Source organism: Balaenoptera physalus (assembly GCF_965194825.1).
Source record: "Balaenoptera physalus genome assembly, chromosome: 11".
In the NCBI taxonomy this organism is placed as follows: domain Eukaryota; kingdom Metazoa; phylum Chordata; class Mammalia; order Artiodactyla; family Balaenopteridae; genus Balaenoptera; species Balaenoptera physalus.
In genome coordinates this window covers 57,201,598-57,210,263 of record NC_138896.1, presented here as the reverse complement: position 1 = coordinate 57,210,263, position 8,666 = coordinate 57,201,598, and positions in this window count along the sequence as shown.

Below are 8,666 nucleotides of genomic sequence, written 5' to 3'. Positions count from 1 at the left end.
TATTGGGAATGTGGGGAGGAAATGAGCCAGGAGTCAATCATGAAGGGCCTTGTGTGACAAGCCAGTGACAGTGAATTTCAACCACCAGGCACCAGGAGAGCCATTAAGGAACTTGTATGATTAAGGGTTTAAAGTTTAAGGAAAATACACAATCATAAGTATATATGAAGACATACATCATGATATAGATTTTATATGTATATATAATCTATCTTCAGAGAAGCCACTTGAAGCTCCCATGTGAAGTTTCACATGAGTGAATTTCAGTTAAATCACAAAAATTCCAATGGCCTACTTGAGCCCAGTGTTGGCATTGCCCCAGGCCAACAGATGGTCTGTGACAGAGCTGGGACTGGACCACAGGTCTCTGAACATGCAACACAATCACATCTGCCTCCATATTGACCCTTGGGTTAACTCACTGGGGAAAGACAAGCCAGCCGTACATAATGGGAATTACATGCTTCTGCGTGCTAACCTTCAAAAGGCTTGACAAATAGGTGACTGATAATGAGGAGCCTCAGAAGTCCCCAGGTGCCTGAGATCCTTTCCTTGCTCCTCCAAATCCTGATTCCATTCCACGTGCTCCTGTCTTGCTTTCGATCAGATCCTGATTCACGTCTCCATCTCTCATCTTCAGTCAGTTTTCTCTTCTGTTATTTGTTATGCTTATCCAGGCTTGTCCCTGGCTTTAGATCTCTACCCTCCTCATCCTACTTTGGGTGACTGGGGGAGCCTACCCACGTCGGTTCCTTGAGGCATCCGTCACCTGACCCAGGCTGCACCCGTTACTGAATAATTCAGAACTCAAGAAGTTGACCTGGGACTTAGTCAGGTTCTGGCCTGGCTTTGCTGATAAAATTCAGTGATATTGCACAAGATGCTTCAGTTGTCTGGATTCAGTTTTATTAAAAACAGTTTTTCAAAAAATTTATAATGTAGGAAATAGGTCTAATTATCTCAAGGGCTTTGTGTTATTTAGGACTCTTATAATTGCAAGTGATAGAAAACCCAGTCCAAACTGGCTTGAGTGATCAAGTGGACTTTACTGGCTCACGTAAACAAAAGGCACATGGTTTGAGCTGGTTTCAGACATGACTGGATTCAGGGTTCAAACAATGTCTCTTGTATGTGGTTTCTGTCATCTCTTGGCTCTGTTGGCTGATGTACTCACTTTATTCTCAATAACCAAGTTGTAGAAAGAGGGCTGCAGTGGCTTCAAGCCTAATATTTTCTCCCTTTAAAGTTGAAAGAGGAAAAGAATGAAATACTTTCTCAAGTTCATGTACACACTGCTGTATTTAAAATGGATAACCAACAAGGACCTACTGTATAGCACAGGGAACTCTGCTCAATATTCTGTAACAACCTAATTGGGAAAAGAATTTGAAAAAGAATAGATACATGTATATATAACTGAATCACTTTGTTGTACACCTGAAACTAACACAACATTGTTAATCAACTATACTCCAATACAAAGTAAAAAGTTAAAAAAAAATAAGTAGAATCCCTCTATACAGAAAAGTGGTTAAAATTACTTTGCAAATAAAAATTTTGTTGACTTAGTGGCAAAAAGAAAAAGAATCTGGTTGTTTTCCGTTGGTTTAGACTGGGTGATGTGCGCATCCACGAACCCATCACAGTGGAATTGGTTGTCCTGTGGGGATTGGCTTGACCTGTGTCACATGCTGCACCCCTTAGGCTAGTGGCATGACCCTACCTAACCTTGAGGACTGAAGTGGGGGACCCAGGGGTCTTCAAACAAAAACAGAGACTGTGGCCAGAAGGGGATGGAGGCTGGAGAGGCAAAGAGCAGGGTCTCTGCAAATCCCTTCTTCCTCTGGGGGTCTCTGGTTTGTAGTGCTGGCTCATGCTTTTGCTGAACTGTTTCTAAGAGTTTTAGACGGGTGGTAGTGTGGACCCTGCGTCGGTGTTGGAATCAGGAGCCCGGGGGTCGAGTCCTCTGTCCCCCAGCTGTGTGACTGAGCAAGGTACCCCTCCTCCCAGAGCCTCAGCATCATCACCAAGCAAATGAAGCATCTGGACACAGTCTTCCCTAAGACCTTTTCCACCTCTAATATGCTGGGATTCCCTGAAAGTCTGTATTCAATTAAATGCCCATCCAGAAGGGAGAGGCAGTCAAAAGGAATTTCCCCACTGGAACCAAAGCTTTAGAAATGTAAGATGTCAATGTAAATTCCTTCCTGGGTACTGTTTTCCTTCTTGTACTTAATAGAACACCAAAGCTCTACATTTTAACTAGGGGTTTTACTGCACTCTTGGTTAATCTTGCAGTGAAATTATACTATTGTTGCATTTGGGACCACATCCTGTATTTCCATAACAACAGGCTGGATAAGCCTTAAGTATAGAAAAGTGATGATCGTTGATATAAAATCTACTGGAAACCCATTCTTCTAAACACTTTGCCCTTCCTTTAAAAAATTACTTTATTGAGAAAAATTTAATCCATCTGATCATGATTTAGTTTCTATTGACTCATCTTTTTTCCTCAGCGAAGTGATTTAACTTCCAAAAAGTATTTAAGGGGTAACTTGAACATTCTTTCCTGCCAGCAAATAGAAAATCACATATTATTTTTCCTGCAAACAAATGCATTTTAAACTTGAAGTTTCTAGCGCAAAGCTATGAATGCTTGGGCTGTGGTGTTGGATTTAAACAGAGGAAAATGTCTTCTTAACTTGGATCAGCAAGGAGGCGAGGGTAATACCCAGTCGGAAGGCGCTGGTACCTCTAGTAGTTAGTTGTTTATGGCTGTGTGTCCTGATGGGTGGGTCCCCTGCTGTGTTCAGAGCATCATTGCTGGGGGACGTCCTTGTCCTGCTCACATCTGGGAAACCTTGTGGTGTTTCCTTCTGTTCCATGTCTGATGCACATGGCCACCAGCACCACTAGGTAACAAGAGCAAGCACTCCGTGCGTTATTGCCCACCCAGCTCTGCTTGAGGAATGAGCATGTGAAGGGCAGCGGGAAAACTGGTGGGGAAGACACTAGAAAGAGAACTAATCTGCGGCTCAGAGACCTCGGATCTGGCCTTGCTCTGACGTTGTCTGGCTGTGGGATCCTCGGCAAATCGCTGACCCCATTTATGCCTTTGTTTCTTCAGCTTTGAAATGAGGACACTGGACTTCATCAGTGGGTCTCGGCCCTTGACTGGAGAATGAGCCTCAAGAGGTTACTAGTATGGTAGATATAGATTTCATACTATTTGGTTTCTTCTTGGAGGGAAGACCAGGGAGCTGCCTCGGAGCTGAGAAAGGGAGGAGACGGTAGTGGGGAGGTGAGGAAGGCATAATAAAGACCTGGGGGGGGAGGGGGCTGCACAGACTGAATTAGAAGGAGAATTTTCTGGACTTAGAAGGAAGAGGAAAGCCCTTTGGAACATCAGCCAGGCACACATAAGATACTGACAGCAAGAGAAATGGGAAGGAACATCTGAAAGAAGTTTAGCTTTGTGTTGTAAATATACGCTTTTTTGGTATTTTCACAAAAGACTGTAAGTTAAGATTTGCATTGATTTTTGATTATTTTGGTTGCTGGAGTACAGCAGATACTCAAGGTTGGTTTGCTCAGCACTTCTTCTGCCATTCTCTATTACAGAAAGGTTAACCATATCACTTATCATCCAAACAGGACACTTGAGGCTGAAAGGGGAGCATTTTAGTGATTATGCCGGTACTACCAGTGTAAACCAGGACTATCCCAGATGAACTAAGATATGATTTATCCCAATATTTGATATACAGTTTTACTTAGGAATGATGCTGTAATACTGAAAAGTGAGGTGCACTGACTCCCAGGCTCCTGTGCACCTAGCATGGTCAGGTGTCACGGTTTCTGGCCCATGAGAAGAGGCAGAAATCCCTGAAGAGGACTTGCCTCTGTAAGTGAAGGAGCACTAGGGGAAACTATGGCCTCTGTCCCCTTCCTCCTGCTTGGACTATACACGTGGTGCTCCGAGAGGCATCAGTCATTGCATGAGCATTAGGATGAAAGCCAAGTGCCAGGATGGCGAAGAGGAAGATGAGAGGATACGGGTATTGGTGATTTCATGGACCAGCTGCACAGGCCCGTCCTACTCACCTCCAGACTTCCTGTACCAGGAAAAAATTAACTCTTACTTATTTAAGCCAGTCCAATATGATTTCTGTATCTCATACCCAACTCAATTCTGCTGATACATGGACTTGTAGGGTTTGTTTTTAATGTCAGATTACAATAAGATGGAGCTATAAGGTAAGGAGGTTTATGTGGCAAATGCACTGATGCCTTTTCTGTTGTAAAGGAACTATACATTAGTTGAGAAGACCATCTAAATCTTTCTTTGTGGTTGTGTTTTATTAAATTTTGGACATTTTCAAACACACACAAAAGTAGATGTAACAGTAGGATGAGCCCCCAAATATCTATAACTGAACTTCAACAATTATTGTTTTATTATTGTAGGTGTTTTTTTAAGCAAGTAATGAAGTTATCCACAACTGGAGAAATGGAAGGGAAATTTTTCAATAATTTGCCAAGGTAACAAGGAACTCTCTCAGAGAGAAGTTGATTCACAGATTGTTGACTCTGGGTTATGCTGGGCCGTGTGAATCTCTGCTGAAAACACACATGCAAGTAAACACTTTGGCATGATCTACCCTATGGATGGGAGAATAAGCAGAGCCCTGGAAAGCCTCGAGGTCATTACTAGTCATGTGATCCTAGACAACTGATTTAAGCCCTGTAAGGTCCCAGTTTACTCCTTTGTGGAATGGAGATAACAGTCACCTCACAGGGCAGTTGTGAGAGTTAAATAAGATAGTAATTATAAAGTCTTCTGTACAGTAATTGACATAAGTGCTTAGTAGCACTATTGCTGTTGTTATCATTAACTCAGTTTTAATTTGTGTTTCCTTTGTTTTTCTTCTAGGCTGGGTGGTAAGTGGGGAAGGCTATAGAACCACAAAAAATAAAAAAAGTGTCCCATTCCGTAAGCTTCATGAAATGATACGCTATAGAGTGTGAGTTGACAATCAGGACTCTGTCCATACTCGGAGACTAGGTTGATTCTACCAAGTAGAGGTGGTCCCTAGGGGTAAAGATGGATGACTGGCTGCAGGTACATCTGTTCCAGGGTCCAAGGTTATTCAGTTTGCTATAGTGCTGAGTGCCTGGGGAGATGCTAACTTCTCAGATGAGAGGGAAGTTTCTTATTAGTGGATCCTGAAAAAAAATCATTTAGTTTGGAGATTTAGAAATATTTAGGGGGACTTCCCTGGCAGTCAAGCGGTTAGGACTTCGCCTTGCAATGCAGGGGGTGCGGGTTCGATCCCTGGTCAGGGAGCTAAGATCCCACATGACTCGCGGCCAAAAAACCAAAACATAAAACAGAAGCAATATTGTAACAAATTTAATAAAGACTTAAAAAAATGGTCCACATCAAAAAAAAAAAATAGAAATATTTAAACAAAGTCATTTTGGTTTTGAGATTCTCACACAGACTATGAATCAGAAATGCTCAAATTTAATATGCCAGAGTTCTTTGGTTATTAAATCTCACTTGGGGATATTTTCCAACATGTTCTGGGGAATGAGATGCGTGTCTCCCATTCATGGTAACAGGGAGGGTAGGAACCATGTCCAAAGAGACCCCATGTGTGTCTGGACAGCAGGCCTGCCTTAATGCCACATATGTTTTCCATGGATTGGAGGGTATCTTAGGTGTGGCTCCCTGGAAACAGAGACCAAGATAGGAATTTGGCTGCATGTTAGGGGTGCACTTTCAGGAGAGAAAGAGTGAAGTGAGGGAAGCAGGATAAAGAAGGAAAAGATGCTACGCAAGGATGTGGTCTCATCTGGAGTCTGGCTTCTGCCTGATCCCATGGGGAGCTCCGGAACATGGTGTCTACCCCTGAGTAGATCTCATCTTGAGGCAAGAGGACTGGCCTCTTGAACCCCCAAGTCAGCAAATCAATGGCTGTGGGGTGTCCCCAGGTGGGAGGGGAAGGTGTAATCTCTCACATGTGCTCCCTTCTGTCTGAGGGCACTTCTCCAGAGAAGGGGCACCTCTGAGCCATTAGCGGCATCATTCCCAGCAGCTGGTTAGGGGATCTGAGAGAGACCCCAGCATAGTCTCCCACAGACAGTGTCTCATTTGAAGTCAGCTATGTACCTCTTCCTGCTGCTTTGACTGAGGATTTATTTGGAACAGGGGGGTTAACACCTCTAAAGAGGATGTTCATTCTCAAGCTTGACTAATACATGGATGCTCTCCTAAGAGGGGAACATTTTCTGAGCTTCCAACCTTGGCTTTAGTTGTTTTTATTACAACTTTACTTAAATATATATAAACCTAATGGTTTCAGTAAGCTTCCTATGCTTACATTTCTTAAAAAGGCATGAAATAAGAAGAAATTACAAATTAATTTTTTAAAGTATATGACCATTAAAAATCAAGTTGACAATATAAATCCAATGAGATGGATGATGCTGTTTTGCTGAAACTAAATTGCTGTTTCAAGATAAATTTGTGACTGTGCAATGGCACAGATGGTCTCACGTTTCACACGGCCTCTGTTACAGGACACTGGGTGAAGGGCCCGCTTTCCAACACTCTTCTGTAGCAGAATTTCTGCAAAACCCGCAGTTGCAGAGATGGTGAAGTTCTCTGACCTTTCCTTGGAGAGAAGGCATTATTCAGCATTGCCATGTAGTTGGTCTCTACTCTTGTCCTCAGCCCACGGTCATTAAAGGCATACATCTTGGCACCACTGTGATCACAAACCCAAATGCAAACACAGGCATTTAAATGCCGTGGCCATCCTCAGTCAGTCAATCATCCACAACGTACTTACACAACTTTATCAAAATGGAAGTATAATATTTTAAAAGTCATTTAAAGAACTCTTTTAGAGCACTTAGGGCCCCCAGAGACTGTTTGCACATCATTTGATATGAAACAGCAGCTCTTTCCCATGACAAGGGAACATGTATATGGTGAGTTCGCCCCTGTGATGCCACTTGGGATACCCAAGAAAGCACCATTCTGGCTCCTGCTGGTTGGGACAAGAGGATGGAGATGAGGAAGGTCAGCAGTGGAGAGTGAACCACTGACAGTCTGCAAGGCCACTGGATGTGCCCTGGGCCCCATATCTCATTACAACATTGATGATGCCCCTTGTGCTATGCAAACCACCGACAGAACATAGTGAAAACCCAGAGAGCCATGAGCTCCTGCCCAGAGTGTCCAGCAAGCGGGTTGGGAGACTGGGGTTCCTGGTGCATCCTGGGTGATGATGAACATCGTCATGTTGCCTGCGGACTGTTCCAAGTGGGAAAGCTCAGGGACCGGAGTGCTTGTGCCACTTGCGGAGGAAGGTTCCTGACTTCCTCGCCTGTCTCCCTGTGCTTCCTTACAACAAACCCTGTTCCCTGAGGCAATCTGAGCACCACCTGAGCTAGTAGGTTAATGAAGACAGATAGAAAAGGTAGAAGTTCTCTGCCATCATTGCTTGGGTGAAGTCTCCCAAATTCAGGAACAAGACCTGCATTGAGTTGGAGAGCCCAGTGTGAGCCACAGGGGTTAAGAAGAGCCTTGGGGTAGAGGGCAGGCATTAAAACACACTCTTTCACTACAGAGGTCAAAGCACAAAGGAAACCAGGTGGGCAGCTGCAGGTTCACCCTCTTCCAGATCATGCTCTAATTTAATACTGGAAAAAGAGGATTCAGAGAGGGTGACTTGTTCAAGGTCTCACACATTTACTGAATAAATATTTAGGGATCAGTGTCCACTAAAGTCTGGAGACTCTGCTGTGTACCAGACATACAACAGACAGTCATGAGCCCTCAGGGAGCTCAGGGTTTAAGAGGTAGATAGAAGTGAGCAAACAGATGGTGATGATGCAGTGACATCAGTGTCCTGGGAGGAGGGGCACACGGGAGGGTCTCCTTACCTAGCCGGGCAGTCAGAGGGAGCTCCCTAGAGGACGGGCTGGCAAATCCCGCAGTGAATGCAGGGGTCTTGTTCCGTTTCTGTGCTGGCCTCACTGCCCAAAGCTTGGGAGGAAGTTTGGGGCCAGGGGCTCACTGCTCCGCAGCAGTGAATGAGCAGCAAGAGAACCAAGGAGAAACTCCACGTTCTTTCAGGGGCATTGATTGAAAACTAAAAGAATTGTGGGCTCGGGCTTCCCTGGTGGTGCAGTGGTTGAGAATCCGCCTGCCAATGCAGGGGACACGGGTTCGAGCCCTGGTCTGGGAAGATCCCACATGCCGCGGAGCGGCTGGGCCCGTGAGCCACAATTGCTGAGCCTGCGCGTCTGGAGCCTGTGCTCCGCAACAAGAGAGGCCGCAATAGCGAGAGGCCCGCGCACCGCGATGAAGAGTGGCCCCCGCTTGCCACAACTGGAGAAAGCCCTCGCACAGAAACGAAGACCCAACACAGCCATAAATAAAATTAAAAAAAAAAAAAAAAAAGAATTGTGGGCTCACTCACATGACAGCTTCTTTTTGAAAGGGCTCTTTTATCTTGAAGATCATGAGTTTGAAGGAACTAAGGTGATTGGCAGTGGAAAGAATCAGAACATGTGAAATTCCTTAAAATTTTATTGACTTAAATAACTTTGTCTATGTTACACATAATTTTTAAAAAAACCCTTAAAAA